A 24,710-nucleotide genomic window follows, 5' to 3' on the forward strand; every position below is an offset into this window, starting at 1 on the left:
TAGGAGGATGTATGGATGGCAAGGATCATCTCATTCCATAATTCGATATGATTTGGTCAACAGGAGAGTAAAGCCATAACATGGAGCAAGATTGCATACGGTCACTTGGGAGTATAACCAAGTCCAGGCAGAAGTGGTATGTGAAGCCTTAATTGGAAAGGTCACGGCTATACACAAATTCGTTGTGGCAGAGGTCGTTGATGAAGTTAGTTGACGATGGCAGCGATTCGAACGTTAACAGAAGCTGCAAAATAATCAGGAATTTCCCAAAATTCGTTTATAATATATTGATAGTCAATCGGCGATTAAGGCAATAATCTCACACAGTATTTCATCAAGAGGTCTAGAATTCTAGGAAGCATTGGAAAAACTTCGTTTAGGAAAATTGCAGGTAGTGGGAGCTGCAGAAGAAACGGTTGAGCACGTTCTGTGGTCATGTCCTGCGCTCGCCAGGTCAAGGCTGCGGTTATAAGGTCGGCAAAGTTGCCATATCCTAGAAAACTTTTGGTATGTGCCAAATTCTGGTAACACTATGGACATATTCAGTCTACGTGAGGTCTTATTGGCAGGCTAGTTCGACTTAACCTAAGGTAACTCAAAACATCGTCTGCAACAATGTACCGCCAGCTTTTCGATGTTGAGAATTTTTAAATGTCGATGGCTAACATCGGATTTTCGTCCAATACAATCGATATATTAAAAACATCGCTGTATCGCTGTATCCCTATAATTGAACCTTCGTAAATATGGCTTTCACATATAACCGCCAGATAATTATAAATTACATTTTAATTAAAATAACAAACCCACTCAAAATCGAAGATGAATTTATGTTCCCTTATTTTTCAGTTTAACGATCATCAATGTAATACAGTTTCCTATCAATGGCAGATAACGGGATCGCAGCATATTCAGTATCTCTTAACTCGATGATGTCTATTTTAAAATAGGAGTGTACCGGCCAAAAATGTCAACTTTAAAAATATTGGAAATAGTTATGAGAATTCTGAACATGAAACAGTGTCTTACGAGGAAGATGAAAGAAGATGTGTATTTCATAAATTTGTTAACAGAATCGTTAAGTTATACAATAATACAGACGCGAAAAGTTTTATTTCCACTAGCTGTTTTTATTTTTGCATTCCACTTCGGGATTGTATTGGCTGACCAAGGTAAGATATATTTTCTGTAGTGTAACTATGAATATGTGATATTAAAATTTTCTGATACTGACCAAAAGAATTAAAGTAATTTCTGTTAGCAGATTATAAAAAATAAATATGACATTTAATGCCCTAAACTTTTTTTTGCAATATTTATTAATTTACAATTACATACCCAGCTGAGAGCTTTGGAGACAAAATAAGGGGAAATCACCATGTAGGAAAATGAACCTAGGGTAACCCTGGAATGTGTTTGTATGACATGGGTATCAGATGGAAGGAATTAAAGAGTATTTTAAAAGGGAGTGGGCCTTAGTTCTATAGGTGGACGCTTTTTCGAGATATCGCCATAAAGGTGGACCAGGGGTGACTCTAGAATGTGTTTGTACGATATGGGTATCAAATGAAAGGTGTTAATGAGTATTTTAAAAGGGAGTGTGCCTTAGTTCTATAGGAGGACGCCTTTTCGAGATATCGCCATAAAGGTGGACCAGGGGTGACTCTATAATGTGTTTGTACGATATGGGTATCGAATGAAAGGTGCTAATGAGTATTTTAAAAGGGAGTGAGCCTGAGTTCTATAGGTATACGCTTTTTCGAGATATCGCGATAAAGGTGGACCACGGGTGATTCTATAATGTGTTTGTACGATATGGGTATCAAATGAAAGGTGCTAATGAGTATTTTAAAATTGAGTGAGCCTTAGTTCTATAGGTGGACGCCTTTTCGAGATATAGCCATAAAGGTGGACCAGGGGTGACTCTAGAATGTGTTTGTACGATATGGGTATCAAATGAAAGGTCTTAATGAGTATTTTAACAGGGAGTGGGCCTTAGTTCTATAGGTGGACGCCTTTTCGAGATATCGCCATAAAGGTGGACCAGGGGTGACTCTAGAATGTGTTTGTACGATATGGATATCAAATGAAATGTGTTAATGAGTAATTTAAAAGGGAGTGGGCCGTTCTATAGGTGGACGCCTTTTCGAGATATCGCCACAAAGGTGGACCAGGGGTGACTCTATAATGTGTTTGTACGATATGGGTCAAATGAAAGGTGCTAATGAGTATTTTAAAAGGGAGTGAGCCTTAGTTCTATAGGTGGACGCCTTTTCGAGATATAGCCATAAAGGTGAACCAGGGGTGACTCTAGAATGTGTTTGTACGATATGGGTATCAAATGAAAGGTGTTAATGAGTATTTTAAAAGGGAGTGGGCCTTAGTGATATAGGTGGACGCCTTTTCGAGATATCGCCATAAAGGTGGACCAGGAGTGACTCTAGAATGTGTTTGTACGATATGGGTATCAAATGAAAGGTGCTAATGAGTATTTTAAAAGGGAGTGAGCCTTAGTTAGGTGGACGCCTTGTTGAGATATAGCCATAAAGGTGGACCAGGGGTGACTCTAGAATGTGTTTGAACGATATGGGAATCAAATGAAAGGCGTTATATCGCGTAAGTAAGAAAAGAGGTACAGGGTTATATTATTGTAACGCTAAGTTACAAGATTAATCTTGCTAGTTGGAACGTTTTGCTCTCTATGTTCATCAAAAATTACTACTTCAGCCTCTACCCATCTTCCCAATATAGCTCATTTGGTCAGTTTGAGTGGTGACTGGAATTCCTTGAGTACTCTTACCGGAATTCGTCCATCTTGTATAGTAATAGCCAGGGTGTATATAAGTATATTCTTTGTTGATTTTTTTTGCTGCCTCGACAATCCACAAATTGTTTCTCCCATAATATCAATCAACCTTTCCCCATATATCTGCCTCCGATTTTGGTGGTATTTGCTAATTGTCCTCCATCAGCACTCGTTTTCTACCGAAGGCTTTCTTTTAGCCGAAGTTAAGGGGCACATTCATGGTTTTATATCGCATCGTCTTGCTTTGCATGTCGATCTTGATGCTTTGGTTGATTAAGAAGTCCACTCCAATTATGATTCCATCAACAATCTTTGCCACTATAAAATTGTGTAGTATCGTGGCGTTCCCAATTGCGACTTCACATGCTACTTCTCCCATTACCTTGGTGTCCTCTCCAGTGGCTGTACGCAATCTTGCTCCATGCAATGGTATTATCTTCTTGTTGTTTAAATCTGATCTGATGGAATGATGGAATGAAATGTATCTACAGTCAGTAAACGTTCCTTTCCATCCACGTGTCCTCCGACAATAAGAATGCTCGACCTTCTTCCAATTTGCGAGATAACGATTATGGGGCATTATATTGCGGGAGAAAGCTGTCGCCACTTGCAGCTGAGTTGCTCTAGTTTAACGATTGAGTGGACTTGGAGATTTGTTCATCTCCTTCAGCTCTGCGTTTACGACCACCCACATTGTTGGAAACTATTGTTGTTGGTACTGCAATGACCCGCATTTTGATAGCGGATCTGTAACTCCATTTCCTATATCTGTTTCCTGTTCTTGCTTTTGTTACGTCTCTCGGAAGCGGAAATCAATGCTTCATATCTGTTCCGTTCGCCCTTTGGAATAGCCTGTAAGATTTCAACTGTAGGCCATTCCAATACCACGAACAGTGCAGCAACTTTATCTTGGTCGTTTGAATCTCCTGGATTCGTCCTTTTAACGCTTCTGTCTCGGCATAAATTTTGACCGCGAATTGTAAAATTTGTGTGTCCTGTGCTTCCAGTTTAGATGATTCTCTTGCTTCCTGTGCCTCCAAGTGCGAAGACATCTGTGCTACCTGTAGTGATAAGCGCTCCCTCTATGCTTCCAATTTGATGAAATGCGTGTCTCTTGGGACTCCATCTTGGATGTTATGTGGATCTCCTGGGATTCTAGTTGAGATAACATATATGTCTTCGGTTCTTCCAATTGATATGTCACACAAGTCTTCTGGGAATCCAGATGAGGTGCCATTTTCGATGTTTGTGCAGATATTGCTATCTCGTTGCTATCAGGATGAAAGACATATTGTTCAACATCAATTCCTTGCGACTCCATAACGTCTCGTAGTCGTACTTGAATTTCGGACTTATTTCCGATTGTATTCAATCCACCGTTCTCCAATTCCTTCTTTACTTACTTGATCTTCCTCTAAAAGTCTGGATTTATTCAACAATTCATCTTCTGACATCAATTGTAACGACTTTTGGCAAATTCCTGATTATTTTGCAGTTTCTGTTAACGTTGGAATCTCTGAACTGTCGAATAAATAACTCAAATATTAAGTATAGCAAAATGTTCTTTATTTCCAATACTTTGGTAGGAGTACTTCAAATTACAATACTCACGTTCTACAATTATATCTTTTAAAATCCAACTGATTGATGATTTCTCAGCTTGCGCTGATTTTATACTTTCCATTGACCCGTTCGCCTATTTATCCAAAGGTGTATACTTATGTGCGAGTTATAACTCCTGCGCGTTTAGATGTTCACCCTTATCGCGAAGTTCACACGGAAAAGTGTTCGCCTTCACTTTTTTGTGTGAACTTTTTCCGCCTATTGGCAATTTCGGACGAACAAAAGTTCACTTCGAAACAGCTGATGCTCTATTGTGAATTAGCAGTGAACTAATAACTTACTTGCAATTGTGTAAATTTTGTAATCAAGCACATTTATCCTTGAAAGACAGCAAAAATAGAGATACAAAATGTATATAAAAATGTTTAGTATTGCACTTAGGTTGGTATTGATTGAGCGCGAGGAGAATATAAATGTGGAAGCGATTCGGAGGCAATTAAAGGACTGTTCTAACCCTTTAGAGCTAAGGGTCCACTGTAAGTTAAAAATTACTATTTTCAGCACTTTTGAGTAAAAGGTAAACTTTTTTCATTTACTTTAGGCAATAATACAGGCTAAACAAGCCGGCATTCAAATATTTGCTAGATATTCTTTCCAACTCCTTGCCACCGTTGAAGCAAAAATTTGGAGTTCCACCAGTTTTGAAGTGGAGCGCATGTCTTCGTTTTTTCGCAGATTGAGGACATCAAAAAGTCGTTGGAAAGGACCATGAGGTGGGTCTTAGCCAATCTTGTTTCAGTGAGGTACTTTCAGAGGTGAACATTTTGGAACCTTGGCTTTGGCCACAATGGATAACTTGGCCGACTTTAGAAGAGCAACGTCAAACTGCACACGATTTGTAAACAAAGTTCGGAATACTAGGAGTTGTTGGATGTTGGGCTCGTCTCCTGCCCCTTAAAATTGCATTTTTAGACGCCTTCTTTCGTACACATCTTTTTTGGTTACTCCATACCTAGAAAAAGATACGTTGTCATAAAAAAATAGAATTTACATAGTTTTCTACTCAGATTCTCTCTTAACGGGTGGACCAAGCCTATTTAAACATAAAGTAAGCTGCTTATAGAGTTGCGGCACTTTTTCCCGATCATCTTGTCAAGCGATTGTGCATTATTTATTGATTTACTCCTAATAATAAAAGTACATATAATTATAAGAATATCAAATTTCAAAACAAAATATTACTCACATTTTGTTTTTCTCTCGTTCGCCTGTAAAATATAAGTGAAAAAATTTGGGTTTCCCCGCTATTAATTTCGCCCGAACAAAGAGTTGCCGATAAGGTGAAATCTTTTTCGAACACGAAAAATTGTTTCGCCCCCCTCTGCGATAGGGTGAACAAAAACTGTGAATACTTTCGGGTGAAAATAAAACTCACGATAAGGGTGGTTGTTTGCATGTGTAATAACGTCTGAGCTCTGCACTCTCACCGTTGCCTTCTATTCAACTATGGCTGAGTAATATGTGTGTCTGTTTACCTCGCTGGTGTTGTGTATTTATTAACAAGCAGCACAGTGACATATCAAGGATGCTAATATACGCCACAATATCATGCATATACGTAAAAATCCGGTGAGTGATAGATCAAACCTGTTTACCAGATATTTATGCTAACTTCTTCATTAAAACATATTTTAAATTGATTCGATAGATTCACAAATGTATACTAAAATACCCTCAATGTGCCTACTAAGGGAATTATATCGCGGGAGTTTATTTGTTGTAATCTGTAGCTCTTGATTGGGTATCTCTTTAGTTGTACAACTCATAGAACATAAAATCAAGTGAGAAGTAGAGGTTTGTTTAACGACAAAACTGATAATCCTATGAAAAACCGGCCTATTATTAAATACCTCCGGCCTATTGCCAAAAACTAGAAGCCCCTTGCTGCTTCTAGATCGGACAGCTGTATCACCCCTTATAGCTGGAGTCTTAGTCTCGCAAGCACAGAGCACGATCACAAAACGTGCTCGATCGTTTCCTCCTCCAATCCGCACTTACCACATATGCTAGCACTGGACAGTTCTAATTTAAAGGCATGTGCCGTCAGAAAGTAATGCCCAGTCAGAACTCCTGTAATGAGTCTACGGTCTTTTCTTAATTATAGGAGTAACACCTAAGACCTACCCAGGATCTTCGGCGCTTTACAGCACCGCGCTTGGGTCTACGCCTTCCCCGCTTGTTAGATCATGTACAACTCTAATTGGGACGTCTACGGAGCAAGCTTCGAAGGATGCGCCCTTTTTAGCTAGTTCGTCCTCTTTTTCATTCCCATCTATTCCCATATTCCCTGGGACCCAATATAGAGGTGTGGCTTTCCCTATACCGATCCTTTCCAGGGATTTCTTACACTCCACACTTTTAAAAGCTGTGCCAGATTTATACTGTTTTGGTTATGGCTACTACTTCCGGCTGAAAAGGCTACAGTGATCTGTCAGCTTGTAGGATCTGTTTATTTCCGGTTCAGCAAGGTACACCGCAGACGCTACTTCTTCTACTACTTTGGAACCTGCGGTGTACACGTGTATCGCCTTGTCCGCGTTTTGGCACTCTTGCACTTACCGTCCACTTCGTTTGTAGTTCTAAGAGCCTCTCGAAGCGCGGATACGGAATCAGGGAGTATGTTCGTCCTGTTACTGATGACGTTATACTACTAAGGCCGCATAGTCTGCACTCAAGCTGTCCGACCCACTGAGCCCCGTTGCAGTTGTTAACGCTTTGTTTTTCGCCACCAGGTCAGCGTTGGTGGTCAAGCCGACATAAAATGCCCAGTTATGTATATCATGAAGCGCCCGAATCAGAAAAGAGCTAATTATTGAAGGCACTTTCCACTTGTGACAATTGAAATATTATTTCGTAAGCTGTAAGTGTGACGGGTCCCTCACAGCAGAGGTTATAACTCCCCGCCCTGCGGCGTGCCCCTGTCCACTGATTTCGTGGCCTTATAGAACCCACATTGTGAAGTCATCTTCCCTGCAATTTAACATGCAGCTGATCCATCTGGTTATACTTGGATGTACTTAAATGTAGTTAAATCATACATGATAGCCCATTTAAAGACTTTGTTGAAAGCATCGGGAATGTCTTAGAAGACTCCTAAGGTATTCTCCTTATATTCCAGGGCTTTCTCTGTGTTCATAACTACTGTGCAGTGCAGTGTCTACCGACTTTTCTTTGGTGTACGCATGTTGTGTTGTGGATATTATGAACATATCTATCAGCATCTCAAAGGTTTTGAGCAGAAATGATGTTAGGCGCTTGGGCATGTAGTCCATACCGCCTTTGGTAGGAAAGCTTCACGAGCAGTGCTCCAAGATTACGGTACATGATTTAGTCTTATTTTCAGGAATCTCACGACCGCTCTAATCGAAAATGTTTGTAGGATGAATGGGAATATACCATCTAGGCGCAGCGATATAAACTTAGAGAAAGTCTACACAGAAAAATCGATCTTGGTATCGGTCACCAAACCTCCTTTATCTAAGTATAAGTGCTGCCGCCTGGCTGTTCTGAATCATCTTCTGATGGGAAATGTGTGTCGAAAAGCATCTCAAGGAATTCTTCACTATTACGCAACCAATCCCCGTTCTCATTCTTTACTAATCCCTAGACTCTAATTCCCCTTGATAGGACTTTCCTCAACCGCGCTTTTCACGCGATCAACACATCCCTATACTTCTTCCCGGCACGCTTGGCTTTCCGCCCCTTTTTCGGCTTAAACATTTGTTTTGCGTGTCTTCTAAAAATACTCCGATCATTGCATCACCCTTGTGACTTTACTTTGCCCTCTGAATCTTCTTTGAGCGCAAGCTCTGTTATACGCAGTTATTGTTAATGGACTTCTCCAGTTCCTCCATATTGGCCATCACTTTGTGCCTATTTGGTCTCTATATGTTTCTGGAGTTTCGCCCAGTTTTTTGACTTAGGGTTTCTCAAGGTTGCTCCATACTCTACCCTCTTTAAGGGGATTCCGAAGCTGATTTAAATATGGCCGGAAAAGGGTGGTCTAGCAAGAACCATCCAATCATACCTACATATACCACATTCAGAGTCCATGTAATATCAAAAACTTTGCTGAATGCGGGACCAATATATTGTGACGAATATTAGCAACACTAAAGCATACTATCGTCTCTAAGCCGATACTAAGCAGTCACTTGTATCTACATAAACAAATCAATCATTATGTCTACACATATGTACATACAGCAGCGGAGAGATACTCACAAAAGTATGCAATCATCAGCAAAGTAGTTCTCACACATACACATGCAATTTCACTAAAATCGGTACAATATGTTAACACACTTCCGCTATTGGCTACCTGCAAATTGGTTAGCCTCTTTCATTGGTATGTCCTGCTCTTTACGCATCTTACACTCCACCGGTGGTACCTCCGCAGTATGGGCCATATAACAGGATGCAAGGATAAGCTACTGCGTGGTTCTCGGTAGTATAACTAGGCAGCATATGTGAATGCAGCTGTTCCCTTATCCTGACTGCATCTAGCACCCTTCCTTCCGTTTGTGCGTAGTAATCCGCCCGAGCTTAGCCTTTTCTCATGGCTCTTGACTTCTGGAACAACGCCACGACATACAAGCCCTCCTCAAGGATTAGGAGCAATTCGCTCGGCACCACTTAACTGTGTTGTAGGATAATCTGTCAGACTCGCGGCACCATTGGGCTTTTTATGCCCCTCTACCACCTTCGTCGTGACGTCTACGTCCTCCCTCTTGGATTTAAAGCTTTCAAAGTCCTTTTCAGAGTCACTCGCTTTCTGCATTTTAATATTGTGATCGTCGGGACTTCCTTTCTCGAGGCGTAAATGGTGTGCTGGGTGATTCTCTGTGCGACTCGAACCACCGTTTGCCGAAAAACAGAAAGTACCTTGCAATCCTGCGTCGGTTTATTCGGGTCCTATCTCTCGGTTTATTCGGGTTCTATCTCTACAGGACGGCTTCGTCAATTCTGCCTTAGTTTGATAGTAAGCCTGAAAAATTACATAGTTTCTTAGACGCACTGGATATCCTAGAACAAATTAAGGATATTCATGAGACCATAGCAGTCTCCACGATAAAAACTAAGCTGAAGGGAACAGCTAGAAACCTCTTGAGCACTAAAAATTCAAACCAGCTGGACCCCCTCTTGTGATGTTTAAAAAAAAAACGTTAAAAGTTGTCCAAAAAACGAATCGTTTTTGAAACTATTGAGAACATAAATAGCACAAAATTCTGAACGTATCCCGTTTCGATTCTGTCGTCTGGGGTTATATGCCCCCACTCCCCCCCTTGCCACTCCTTTGTTTTTCTGGGCAGACCGTAGCTTATGTTGGAGTACATAAATAGCACATAATTCCCACCTTTAAATTTTTTTACATTTGTTTTTCTCTTTTGTTTTGTGTTATTATTGTATTTTTATTTTGCATACAATAAAATTTTTCTTAGTGTTTACAACATTAAAGTGCTCTTATTCTATGAGCTTAAGTCTATTTTTATGTATTACAAACTTTCTTATTTTTATTATTTTGATTTATGTTTTCTATGTTTCTATTTTCTACATTGTTTTTATCGATATTTACTACTCTAAATGGAATTATAGTAAATTTATTATTTTTATCGATTTTTTCTACCTTATAGGGTATTAGAGTAAAAATATTTTTCCTATTGATATTTTCTATTCCAAAGGTTACAATTATTTTTCTTATTAATACTTCCTATTTCGCAGGTCATTAATAAAATTACTTTTCCTATTCTACCGGTCATAATAAAATTATTTTTTCTATGCTAAAATTATTTTTCCTATCGGTATTTTATATTCTGCAGGACCCTATATGTATGTCTACTATCTACCTTATGACCTCTCTAAAAGACGAGGTCTCCTAGATGAAGCCGGTCAAACTTATATTTATATTTCTAAAAAAAAATAATGGAGATTAGTGATTTGGTTTTCCTTACTTTCTACTCCACAGGTCCCTATATATATCCTATCGACTAAATATAGGAGATGTAGTTTTCCTTACCTTGACTATTTCTATTAAACAAAGCTTTTGCATTGTTATTAAAATTAAAACGTATAAAATAGGATGATGGTTACAGTCGTCATTGGCGGAAAATTGACATTGTTCTAAAAAGCGGGATCTCTGAGCGTATGATACACAGTAGATTCGGTAAATTCAGTTGCTGCTAGAGCAAGAAGTAGTTATGTAGTGATAAATGGTTAAACGAATGGGTACAGTGGATGCAAATATTTTTCGTATCTTTTCTTATACCATTTTTCATATTTCCATATTTTCTGGGTGGCTTTTCCGTGATGGGACCGTCATGATATTTATGAAGAATTTCTTCAATTTTTGTCGACATTTGTCACATGCATAATTTCTGGGGTTAATGCAAATATTAGATCTTTGAGAACTTGGGTACCTATTTTATATTTTTCAAATTTGCCTACTCGAGTATTCCATTCATTAACAATCAATTTGTCCCTAAGTGCAGCTGTGTTTTTATTTTACAAGTCCTATATTGCCGGAATTTTTCAGCCTGGTCAAGTAATGTCCTAAGTCAATATTTTCCTCAACAATCTGGTTGCTTGTGTTTATTATGCTACAAATTTTCTATCCTTTTGGATGAAAACGAGCGCGACATATCTAATTGCAAATTTATTAAGCGCTTTATATAATATATGGTTCTCTTTTGTGACTTTTTCTTCATTTCTAAATAAATAAAAAATAAATGTAAGGCGCGATAACCTCCGAAGAGATCTAAGGCCGAGCTTCTCTTCCAATTTGCGTCGTGCTCCTCTTGATTTTCCCTACAAATTGGCCGGACGGGACCTACATGTTTTAAGCCGACTCCGAACGGCATCTGCAAGGCAGATGAGTTTTCACTGAGAGCTTTTTCATGGCAGAAATACACCCGGAGTGCTTGCCAAACACTGCCGAGGGGCGACCCCGCTTAGAAAAATTGTCTTCTAATTGAAAAATCTTATTTCTAAAATTTTGATGTTGCTTTGCCCGGGAGTTGAACCCAGGGCATACGGTGTGATAGGCGGAGCACGCTACCCATCACACCACGGTTACTACTGTTAATTTTTTTTTCTCTTGTGGTAGCTTTTGGTGTGTTGCATGCTTCCACTGACATTCAGCTATGTACTCTTTGAAGCATTAATTGTGATATAAATATCAAATTCGTTATTTTTATAATGGGTATCTGATTAGAAGAATATTAAGTACATGCATTTTTAAAAGGTTGCCCATCAAAACTTCTGCAAAGATGTCATGAGTATCCGAAAAGTTTACTCAAATTTTTGGTTTGCTATCGAACTTAGACCGTGCAGATAAAGCTTGCCTCAAGAAAATATTCTATTAACTGAAGCATTTTGAGGGTTATTGTTTGGAAATGGGTTTTTAATAGTAAGGAATAAGGTTTTTGTTTTTAAAAAAGGACTAAGAATATGAAAAAGGACTAATTTAGGCCTAATAAAATTATTAATTTTGTTTGTAAAATTTTATTTTGCAACTTTCTTGTTTGTAAAAAATTTTTCTGTATAAAAATATTTTTTTTTCCAAAATATAATAAATTTTTTTTTCTTACTTAACTCTCTTTGCAGAATATTTCTCTACTATTTTCATTTTTATTTCATTTTCTATGCAACTTTGGGCTTCATATTTTTTTCTCTTTTTCTTCTTATTCATTGATCTGCCTAAGTTCTATTAGTTAAAAATTTTTACAAAATTTTATTTAAATGATTTTTTTTTCTTTGTTACTTAACTTTTGGGTCTTCTTCTTTTATTAATCTACTACAACGCAAGAATACTACGCCAAATTTTTCCTGACTACCTATATTGTTCATTTAAAAATTTAGAGGGGAAAGGAAAAAAAATTCTTAAATTTATTGGCAAAAAATCTCCTTTTTGCCCGTAAACTGGCAGCCGTTAGGTTGCCAAATGCTTCTATTATAATCTGACAAATACCTAGATAATAAATACATAATAAGATAAATAATACATAATCCCGGTCATCCTTCAACAAGTTGTATAGCGCACGTAGAACCTCTAACAAGCTGATAGTGCATATGGTTTTACTCCACGTTTATATCACTTCGCTATGCGGTTTTGGTTGCACTTAATGAAAATGCCATCCGTATTAAAGACCAAAAATATTTTTCTTTCTTTCCTTTGTGGTATTCATGAATTTTTAAAATTTGTCTTGCACCCTTGTTGTCACTGTCGCTGTGATCCGCCCCTTTGCATTGACTATACCATTCGCCGTTGCAAAGTTGATGCCTTGAACTCCTTTGGCAGGATCGCCATGTAATGTTTGCGTATCCTGCTTGGTGTAAAATAATGCCGGCTAAACTAGTCCTGCTTGTTATTACGCAGCTATGGCAGGGTCTTCAGGCTCTTTACTAGATCTTTAGCAGTTTGCTTGAATAATAGCAAACTGCATATTGTGGGTGGCGGTAGTTGCCAAAATAAGGCAGGATCGCCATGTACTGATTGGGAAATAAAAAATAAATTGAATTCGGTTGCAGTGCCAATTAAGCGGCACCAGATAGAATTGACTGCCATTGAAGCGGTAGCCGATTGAATTGCTTTATTAAAAGTTGTTTTTTTTTTATACAAAATTTCTATAAGCTAAAATACCTACTTACACTAATACTTACAAACTAAGTATATTACATGCATATACATTCGGATCATGTTAGTAATTTGTATACAGGTAAAGGCTTGTGGCGAGCAAGCTTTAAACAGTAACATACCAAGGCTCAAGTTACCAGACAGTGGACGGCGTAGGTACCGTGGCATGTAGAAAATATATGTTTGTACAAATGAATGAATGTGTCAATGAATCTCAGGCCGTACCAACGCCAGCCAAAATGTATGTACAAATGTATTAAATGTATGTAAGAGTCAATGCATTTTAAGACAATCCAAAACGGGTCGAAATATATGTTTGTACAAATGAATGAATAACTTAATGATTGAATGCTACGGAGCACATAAATAGCCATTAATTTCCCCATTTAAATTTTTTTGTTTGGCCTAGTGCTTATGAGGGGGGTCTAGCTGGACGTCCAGCTGGACCCCCCACTTTTGATGTTTTAAACAAAACGTTAAAAGTTGTCAAAAAAGCGAATCGTTTTTGGAACTATTGAGCAAATAAATAGCACATAAAAAAAGCGGATCGTTTTTGGAACTATTGAGCGCAAAAATAGCACATACTTCCCACTTTTAAATTTTTTTGTTTGGCCTTTGTTTGCCCCCGCTTCCCCTTGTCTCCTCTTTGTTTTTCTGGGCAGATTGTAGCTTATGTTGGAGGACATCAATAGCGCATAATTCCCACATTTAAATTTTTTTGTATGACCTACTGCTTATGAGGGGGGGTCTAGCTGGACCCCCCACTTTTGATGTTCAAAAAAAAAAAAACATTAAAAGTTGTCAAAAAAACGAATCGTTTTTGGAACTATTGAGCACATAAATGGCACAAAATTCTGCACGTATCCCGTTTCGATTTTGTCGTCTGGGGTTATATGTTCCGCTCCCCCCGTGTCACTCCTTTGTTTTTCTGGGCAGACCGTAGCTTATGTTGGAGCACATAAATAGCACATAGTTCCCACATTTAAATTTTTTTCTTTGGCCGAGTACTTATGAGGGGGGACCTAGCTGGACGTCCAGCTGGACCCCCACTTTTGATGTTAAAAAAAACATTAAAAGTTGTCAAAAAAAACGAATCGTTTTTGGAACTATTGAGCACATAAATAGCACAAACTTCTGCACGTATCCCATTTCGATTTTGTAGTTTGGGGTAATATACCCCCGCTCCCCCTTGCCACCCCATTGTTTTTCCGGGTAGACCGTAGCTTATGTTGGAGCACATAAATAGCACATAATTCCCACGTTTATATTTTTTTGTTTGGCCTAGTCGTTATGAGGGGGGTTTAGCTGGACGTCCAGCTGGACCCCCCACTTTGGATGTTTTAAAAAAAATATTAAAAGTTATCAAAAAAACAAATTGTTTTTGGAACTGTTGAGCACATATATAGCGCGAAATTCTGCACGTATCCCGTTTCGATTTTGTCGTCTGGGGTTATATGCCCCCGCTCCCCCCTTGCCACCCCTTTGTTTTTCTGGGCAGACCGTAGCTTATGTTGGAGCACATATATAGCATATAATTCCCACGTTTACATTTTTTTGTTTGGCCTAGTGGTTATGGGGGGGGGGGGGGGGGGGTCTAACTGGACGTCCAGCTGGATTCCCACTTTTGATGTTTTAAAAAAAAAACATTAAAAGCTGTCAAAAAACGAATGGTTTTTGGAACGACTGAGCACATAAATAGTACAAATTTCTGCACGTATTCCGTTTCGATTTTGTCGTCTGGCGTTATATGCCCCCTTGCCACCCCTTTGTTTTTCTGGGCAGACTGTAGCTTATGTTGGAGCACATAAATAGGACATGATTCCCACATACAATTTTTTTGTTTGGCCTAGAGGTTATGAGGGGGCGGTCTAGCTGGACGTTCAGCTGGACCCCCCAGTTTGAGATTTAAAAAAAAGTACTTAAATTTTGAGCACAAAATTTTTTATTTTGGGAACAAATTAGCATATAAATAGCACATAGTTCCTGGCCTACCAAGTTTCGAATCCATGGGGGGGGGGGGGGGGGGGAAATCAAACAAAATCAACACCAGTGATAGTGAAGGGCAGAGTGAAATTGCAGCGCTCAGGTGGTAGAGCTGCCGTTATATGCGTGCGCATTTTTTGTTTACGTAAAGTACATACTTTGCACATGAAAATGCCTTTCTTTATCAGGGGGCTTTAATCGTGGAATATAAAACTCCTTCGGATCGTTTGTTGCATTAGCCGATGTTCGGCACGTAACATTGAATGGTGCAGATAATTAATAAAAAGTGTGGCAAATGCGGATTTTTGCGGAATTAATATAGGATGTCGCTCGTTGTAGCGCAGGTTAAAGTTTGCTAACCTTCTATTGGCACAAATAATTTCCTTTGAATCTAAGAAGGGGATAAGAACTTAAAGTGGGCTATTTTTGTCAATCGGCCTTGAATTTATCAACAGTGTCTTTTCGCTGTTATAGCATCGATTCTGGGGGAATTGGATTAGGGATGTTTTTAACTTTCGAGTGCTCAGATTTAAGCTTGTTTGCACGGCTGCGGCTAGTTTGGCTAGCAGAAGTGCGCTGCATAGCTCAAGGCGTGGAAGGTTTACGGTTTTAAGTGGTGCGACCTTGCCATTTGCTACTAATAAGTGGCTTGTCGTTTTGCCAAGGTGTTGCATGCGCACGTTGATAGCCACGCAATACACTTTTTCCGAGGCATCCCAGAAGCCGTGGAGTTCAACATTATGGTGGGGCGAGAAGTTCACCCACCGAGGTATTTGTATCTCGGATATAGTGTGCTAGTTATTTGCGAATTGGGACCATTTTATTAATCGGAGTGGTTTAACCGCTTCATCCCAATCAGTTCCATATAGCCATAATTCTTGGATGAGTATTTTTGCTTGTATCATAATTGGCGCAAGCGATCCTCTGGGGTCGGAAAGTTTTGCCACAGATGACATAATTTGTCTTTTAGTTTTTGCGGATATTGCTGGCATTGCTTCAAGCGTATATGAGAATTTATCTGATATCGCTTTCCATTGTATGCTCAGGGTTTTAGCTGTGTTCTCTTTTTCAAATTTCAAAAAAAACTTGTATCTAACAGACTTTCTTTCTTTATATTTGCCAGGATATCTGGGTGGTTTGAAGTTATCGTTTTTAACGGGAACCCTGCAGAGTCAAGGGCTTTGATGACTTGTTCTAGGGATTCGCACACTAGAGGAAGGCTATGGCTTCCCGACAGAATGTCGTCTACATACATTTGAGAGCTTATTATTATTATTATTTATTTATTTTGCGAAAAGTAAAAACAACAATGGTTCTTACTGACTAAAACGAATAACTAAGCCTAGCTACAAAACAGAGTTAAGTAAGTTAAGAAAAATAGACTTTGAATAAGAAGAATCATGCATAATAGAATTAGAGATCTCATTAAGTTCACGTAGAGAGCGCGACAATGGAGCATTTATCGCATAGTGAGTAGACTTATGTTTAATATAAAAGGGATTATGAGAACGAAGAGACCTCGTTGGAATAAGATAATGAATCGCGAGCGATCAGTGTTTCCATTAACAACTCCGGAAATGAATGACAAGGAAAGGGTTGTCCTTCTGAGTTCTAATGGCTTCAAATTGATTAGCAGCAAGCGGGAATGATAAGAAGGGACTGGGTCAGAGAAATGTAAGGTTGATGCTCCCTTGGGGTAAGAGTTGGAAGATACACCCTCAATAGAGACCATGCTTAGGTTAGGTAGGAATAAAACCACTTGAGAAATACAGAGTGAAAACTAAAAGAAGCGACCTTACGTAGTAGCATATTGTGAGATACCTTGTCAAAACCCTTAGAGAAGTCAGTATATATGCAATCTACTTGATGGCTTGAAGAGAACGCATCAATGCAATATTCACTAAACAAGGCTAAGTTTGTGACGGTAGACCTTTTGGTAGTAACAATTTTTTTGCGGCAAAATACATTTTATCCTTAACAGTCCCTTCGAAGGGTTTAGAAACGATAGATAGCTTAGATATTGGCCTATAGTTAGAAACGTCATTCTTTTTGCCATTTTTGAAAATTGGGGAAATGTATGCAAGTTTCCAGGCATCCGCAAAGACACCAGAACTTAGAGATTGTTTAAATATAGCCAATAGTGGAGCTACAATAGCAGGACAATTTTTGAGGAAGGCGGTACTAAGACCATCTCGATCAGTCTGTGTAGAGTTTTTCAGACTATTGATACCGTTAATAACGTCGTTTGTGGTAAGCCGTAGGTCATTGAAATTCAAGGCTGTTTCATGGTATGATAAGCATAGTTTGGTGAAACAACCTCATCAACTGTGAAGTTGGATTGAAAGAATTTGGCAAATATGTATGCAATGTCTGCGGGGAGGTAGAAAGTTTATCACCCAGGCAAACAGCAGCAGGCACCCCAACACCATTCTTTTTGGATTTGATAAAATGCCAGAAATTTTTATACTCAGAGTGCTTTGCACGCAGAGTATATTAACTTTGATTGGATAACGGTTGGTTATACAGGTATAAAGGAATCGGAATAGATATAGAATTTCTTCGTTATCTCTCTAGAAGAAGGAACACGAAAGTGAATTTGAATGTGTAGCACTTCGTAACGTGAGATAGAGACTCTGTAAGCAGATCAGTTCACTTTTAAGTTGTCGGGTCAAATGTCAATAACTATTCAAAGCCTAGTGAAGTACCATTTAAAGATGTAATAATTATATACCGATGAGGAAGTGACTCAAGTCTAGCGAATAGGAACGCATACACATGCATATATAATTAAAAATTAACACATAACGAAAACGGCATAGTGAAAACGATTGCAAACTTGCAATTCGCGGGGAGACGGGAATTAGATGTATGGGCGTGTGTGCGAAAGTATACCACTCGGCAGCAAATGTTCCGGCTTGGATAGCTACAAGGCTACTGTAATAGGAACGCATCGAATGGTGAATTTTATTTGCGAAGAGTGTACTACATACATACATAATATTGACCTGGTATTACGAGACCTGCAAGAGAGTGTTAATAGGAACAGTGTTTATTTAAAAGAATACAAAAACGAATGTGAAGAAGCTTTAAAACCCAACCAAAAAGAGATGCGGGCGTTAATGAAAACAATGGAGGAAAAATACAATGAACGTTTGGCGACCTTAAAAATGCATCAAGAAATGTATATTAAAAATGCAGCTGAAATTAAGAAAGTGCGGGAGATAGCAGAGAAAATGAAAAATCAAGCTGAAGTAGTGGGGAGGGAGAATGAGAAATTTTGTAGTGAAATAAAAACAATAGTAAAGGAGAAAAACGATGGGATACCACAACAAAAATATGCAAATATGCTAAGAAACAAATAAAATAAAAACAGCTAGGGCCGTTCCAGAGCTTAAGAAACGCGCTCCTATTATTGTTAAATCGAAGGCAAAACAAACGAGTGAAAGAACAAGGCAAGATCTAAACAATAAAATTAACCCTAACGAGCTAAAGATAGCAGACAATATGGTATTATGGTGATCGATAGTATTAATGAAGATGAAAGAAATATGATTAAACAAATTATGGACAAAAAATTAGTGGTGAATATGAAATAAAGATACCACGTGACTATAAACCAAAATTATTTATAACAGGCATGCAGTTTGAAAAGAATAGAGATGACCTGATCGAGTGTCTAAGAGAACAAAACAAATGCCTAGAACAGGGTGAAATAAAAATTATTAAGCAATATAATGTTAAAATAGCAACAAAAACTATTACAACGCAATATTGGAGGTGGACGAGGAAATGTTCACTAATGCTTTAAAATTGGATAAGCTGAACGTAGGATGGGAAAGATGCAAAATTTACGATGACGTTGATGTGACAACGTGTTTCAAATGCAGAGGATACAACCACAAGGCGACTGAATGCAAAAACGAGGAAGTTTGTACCAAATGCTTGGGTAAGCATAAGACCAGTGAGTGATGTGAACAACCAGCAAACAAACGTATAAACTGCATAAAGGCAAATGAGAAGTTAAATCTAGGACTAGATGCCAATCACTCGTGCAATAGCAGACAGTGCCCAGTCTACCTAAAGCACTTGAATGCAAAAAAACAAAGGCTAGGATCGAGTACCTAAATGAAATGTTAATCGATAAATTTGAAAGAAGTAAATGTAATATACTAATCGGTGATTTTAATATAAACATGAACTACATATCAACATATAGTACAAAATTGAATGAGATATTTTCTGTGATGGGTATGACCCAAAAAGTAGAATCTAATACTCGAATTACAGATACAAGTGCATCTAAAATTGATTTATTATATTCAAATTCAGATGAAATTCAGTGCAATAATTTGCCTGCATACAAAATTTCAGATCATGAAACAATAATGTTCATTATTAAAACATCTAAATCATACCAGATGAGAATGACCAAGAAAATCACAGCTTGGGATAAATATAATAGTGAAATCTTAATAAGCATCCTGAGATCATGTAACTTCAATATAAATGAAAACCTACTAATTGATGAGAAAGTCGAATTAGTGAACAACATAATAATGCAAGCTATGGAGAGTTTAACGTATGAAAAAGAAGTTCATATCAAGCTAATGAATAAATGGTACGACAGAGAATTGGCGCAAATGAATAAATATAAATATAATAATTATAAGCTTGCGATACAAACAGGTGATTGGAACGAATATAAAAATATAAATCGTTTCTACAAAAAGCTAGTCAAAATAAAGAAAGTTAAATATATGGAAAATAAAGTCGAAATGAATGAAAATAATGCCAAAGAAATGTGGAAACATCTCAAGCAAGCGGTTGGCTTAACGAGAGATAACGAAGGGATTAAAAAGGCGATATTAGATGGTATGATGGTAGAAAATGAAACTGAGCTGGCAAATGGCCTAAACAGGTTCTTTATAAATAGCGTAGTAGAAATTAATAACATCATAGAACCTTGCCGTGTAGCATTAAGTGATGTACAAGTCAATTGTAGGTTAAAGTTTGCCAAAATAACAACAGATGAAGTTATTAATATTCTGAAAGAGTTCGAATATAAAATAGGCGGCAGAAAACTTTTATCTGATGGAGTACTTAAAGACTGTATATCGTTACAGGATATTTCTACGCACAAATAATCAATAACAGCCTAGAAGAGGGTGTTGTACCAGAAAAGTGGAAAACGTCAACGGTGATACCAGTGGAAAAAGTTAAAAAGACAGTAAAACCTGAGAACTTAGACCCATAAACACCCTGCCTAGTGATTGTAAAATACTTGAAGCTTATATCAAGAACCAGTTAGTGAAATACCTTGAAGATAATAATATACTAGCCCACCAACAGTCAGGCTTTAAAAACAAACATTCTTGTGAGACATCTCTTAATTTGGTGATATCTGACTGGAAAGAAGAGTTAAATAATAAAAAAGTGGTTGTCTCAGTCTTCCTTGAACTCAAAAGAGCATTCGAAACAGTGGATAGGGAGATCTTAATTAAAAAAATGCAACGTATAGGTATAACTGGTATAGAACTTGATTGGTATCGCAGCTGGAGCAGAGGAGACAGAAAACGGTTATAAATACCGTGATGTCTGATGAATTGGAAGTGCCCATAGGGTTACCACAAGGCTCAGTTTTGACACAGATACTGTTCTTAATTTATATTAATGATATAGTTAACGCTATTGAAGGTTGTGAAATCAAACTATTCGCTGATGATGCATTAATAATTATTAGTGAGAACAATATTAATTCTGCACTTTCTAAAATACAACATGAACTGAATAACCTGTATAAATGGTTGTGCTGAAGTAGACTGAAACTTAATATAAATAAAACGAAATTTATTATAATAACAAGGAAGAACGTTAATGAGGAGGATATAATTGGTTTAAAAATAAATGATGAAAGCATACAAAAAGTTGACAGTATAAAATATTCGGGAATTATATTTGATAACAAACTCAAGTTTGAAGAACATATAAACTACACAGTCGAGAAAGTAGCGAAAAAAATTGGGGTTATGCAGAGAACATCCAAATATATTCAAAAAAAGTACAAAATAATTATATATAAGTCCATTATAGAACCGCACTTTGTATACTGCCCATCTATTCTATTCATTGTGTCAGACAAAGAAATAGATAAACTTCAAAAGATGCCAAACAGATGTATGAGATTTATTCTTAAAAAACATAGAGATACTCGTACGGCTGATAAGCTGAGAAGTTTGAACTGGTTAAGTGTCTAGCAAAAGATTTTTTTTCACGCTATGAAGTTTATATTTAATATTAAAAGTGAAAATGTACCTGAATATCTAAGTAAACACGTAGTATTAGTTAAGCAAACACATAACATTAATACAAGGAATAAACATAAAATATAAATTAGGCTTTTTTGCCGTAATAAATAAATGAATGAATGAATGAATATATAAAAATCATCAGTGTTGAAAAAAAATTTGATTGAGCCATGTCCGTCCGTCTGTCCTTTAACACGATAACTTGAGTAAATATTGAGATATCTTCACCAAATTTGGCACACGGACTCAGAAAAGATTGATATTGAAAATCAGCGAAATCGGATGATAACCACGCCCACTTTTTATATATATAACATTTTGTAAAAAACAAAAAACCTGATTATTTAGTAAATAATACACCTAGAATGTTGAAATTTGACATGTGGACTAAAATTGACTCTTGATAAAAATTTGAAAAAAAATTTTAAAATGGGCGTGGCACTTCTCACTTGTGATAAAATCAATTTTACAAATATTATTAATCATAAATCAAAAATCGTTAAACCTATCGTAAAAAAATTCGGCAAAGAGGTTGCCTTTACTATAAGGAATGCTTTGAAGAAAAATTTACGAAATCGGTTTAGGACCACGCTCACTTTTATATAAAAGATTTTTAAAAGGGTCGTGGACGAATAAAATAAGCTATATCTTTGCAAAAAAGAGCTTTATGTCAATGGTATTTCATTTCCCAAGTGTATTTCAAACAATAAATAGGAAAAACTTCAAATTAAAAAAAAAATGGGCGTGACGCCGCCCCTTTTAAGACTAAGCAATTTTCTATGTTTCGGGAGCCATAACTCGAAGAAAGATTAATGGATCATAACCAAATTGAGTACACAGATTTTCCCTATAGCTGGTGGAGCCGTGTGTAGAAGTCCACGAAAGTGGGGAAAGCTTCTGACCGCCATTCACCTGGGAATGGCCAGATCGATTCTTTTGCATGCGGTTCAAGCAGCTCACTACTGCCGGTCGCTTGCGGCCAAGTATCCTCTGGGTAGCCGCTAAACATCCGGTTTAAGGGCTAGCCGAGGGAGACCTCATCGGCAGCGTCTGCACACCTCTAGGTGAGGCTGAAAGCGGGCGTCTGGCTTGGAGCAAGCGGCTCGCTATATAAACGTGCAAGTAATATTTTCGCCCCCGCTGAGCGGGTTGTGCGCTGTGCTTGGGACCCGCCACGTAAAACTATACTCCAATGAAATATAACAACAAGCCTTGGATAAATACACTCTCTATTGGTGACGACCATGGCAAACGTTTGAAGGACAATGAATTGAGGGCATGCACCTGGAACGTCCGCTCCCTGAATAGGATTGGTGCAGATGCCCGGCTGGTTGATGTCCTCGTCAAAGCAAAATCTGACATCACCGCCATCCAAGAAATGTGTTGGACGAAGCAAGGAAGAAAGAAGATTAAAAATTGTGACATCTATTGGAGTGGCCATACGAATAAGCGCAGTTTCGGCGTCGGATTCGTGGTGGGAGAAGGACTTTGTCACCATGTTCTGGCGTTCACGCCTGTGGACGAGCGTCTCGCCCCTATCCGAATAAAAGCAACATTTTTTAATATATCATTCATCTGCGCCCATGCGTCGACAGAGGAGAAAGACGATGAGGTGAAAGACACTTTTTATGAACAATTAGACCGCGCATACGAGCGCTGCCCTGTCATGATATAAAAGTCGTGCTTGGCGACTTTAACGCCAGGGTGGGCAAAGAAGGTGTTTTTGGCCCTACGGTCGGAAAGTTCAGCCTACACAATGAAACTTCTCCTAACGGACTGAGGCTGATTGACTTTCCCTGAGCTCGAAACATGGTCATATCCAGCACGAGGTTCATGCATAAAAAGATACATCAAGCTACATGGCTGTCTCCTGATCGAAATACTCGCAATCAGATCGATCACGTTGTGATAGACGAACGGCATGCCTCCAGTGTTTTAGATGTGCGCACGATCCGAGGACCTAACATCGACTCCGACCATTATCTCGTTGCAGCCAAAATACGCACCCGCCTCAGCGCGGCTAAAACCAAGGAACAAAAAACACAAGGAAAGCTAGACGTCGAAAAGCTTCAATCACAACAGACTGCCAATGATTTCGCAACTCGACTCTCACACCTGCTCTTGAGAGCACAACTCATCCTGAAGGAATAGAGGAGCAGTGGGAGCATATTTCCAAAGCACTTTGTACTGCCGCCGAGGAAAAAATTGGTTACCGGCGGCCACGAAAAAACAACTGGTACGATGAAGAATGCCGCGTTGCAATCGAAAGAAAAGACGCTGCCTACAGGGCTACGTTAAAAGCGAGCGCGACAAGAGGAGTGTGTGAACGCTATCGTGAGTTAAAAAGGGAAGCGAGACGCCTTTTCAGGAAGAAAAAAGCAGAAGCAGAAAGGCGTGAGCGCGAGGAGCTTGAGCTGCTAGCCACCAGGAATAACGCCCGAAAATTTTACCAAAAAATTCGCGCGACAGACGGAAGGTTTTAAGACCGGGGCAAACTCCTGTAGGAATGAAAACGGCGACCTTGTAACTGATGTCCAGAGAGTGCTTAGATTATGGCGGGAATACTTCTCTGCTCTCCTAAATGGAGGCAGCAATCCACCGTGCAGAGATGAAGAACCCGATCCCGCAATCGATGATGATGGAATATATGTCCCCCACCCGATTATGACGAAGTTAGAATAGCAATAACCAGATTTAAAAACAACAAGGCCGTGGGCGCTGATGGATTGCCTGCGGAGCTATTCAAATACGGCGGCGAGGAGTTGGTAAGGCGCATGCAGCAGCTTCTTAGCAAAATATGGGCGGACGAGTGCATGCCCGACGGTTGGAATCTAAATGTTCTTTGCCCAGTCCACAAGAAGGGTGATACTGCAAAATGCACCAACTATCGTGGAATCAGCCTTCTTAATATCGCATATAAGGTCCTTTCAAGTGTATTGTGCGTGCAATTACTGGCATATGCTGATGACATTGATATCATCGGCCTAAATACCCGCGCTGTTAGTTCTGCTTACTCCAAACTGGCAAAAGAAGCGGTAAAGATGGGTTTCATGGTGAATGAGGACAGAACGAGGTACATGCTGTCATCGAACAAAGAGTCAGCGCATATGCGTCTTTACAACCACGCTACTGTTGGCAGCCATAATTTCGAAATAGTAAAAGACTTCGTTTATTTGGGAACCAGCATCAACACTAGCAACAACATCAGCACTGAAATCCAGCGAAGAATCAATCTTGCCAATAAATGCTACTTTGGACTAAGTAGGCAATTGAAAAGTAAAGTCCTCTCTCGGCGAACGAAAATCATACTCTACAAGTCTCTTATCGTACCCGTCCTGCTATATGGGGCAGAAGCATGGAC

The 24,710-nt window shown here is 38.6% G+C and overlaps 1 long non-coding RNA gene across 5 annotated transcripts in view; it reads left to right on the top strand.

The window, feature by feature from the left end:
• LOC137234625 (uncharacterized) overlaps positions 1-24,710 on the top strand; it is a 633,582-nt gene that overhangs the window by 151,048 nt on the left and 457,824 nt on the right. For all 5 annotated transcript variants that reach the window (XR_010947847.1, XR_010947843.1, XR_010947846.1 and 2 more), the window contains one exon: positions 850-1,172. This is a non-coding gene — a long non-coding RNA (uncharacterized lncRNA). The remainder of the gene's footprint in view (positions 1-849; positions 1,173-24,710) is intronic.

The sequence above is a fragment of the Eurosta solidaginis genome, chromosome X (assembly GCF_040869045.1).
Source record: "Eurosta solidaginis isolate ZX-2024a chromosome X, ASM4086904v1, whole genome shotgun sequence".
In the NCBI taxonomy this organism is placed as follows: Eukaryota; Metazoa; Arthropoda; class Insecta; order Diptera; family Tephritidae; genus Eurosta; species Eurosta solidaginis.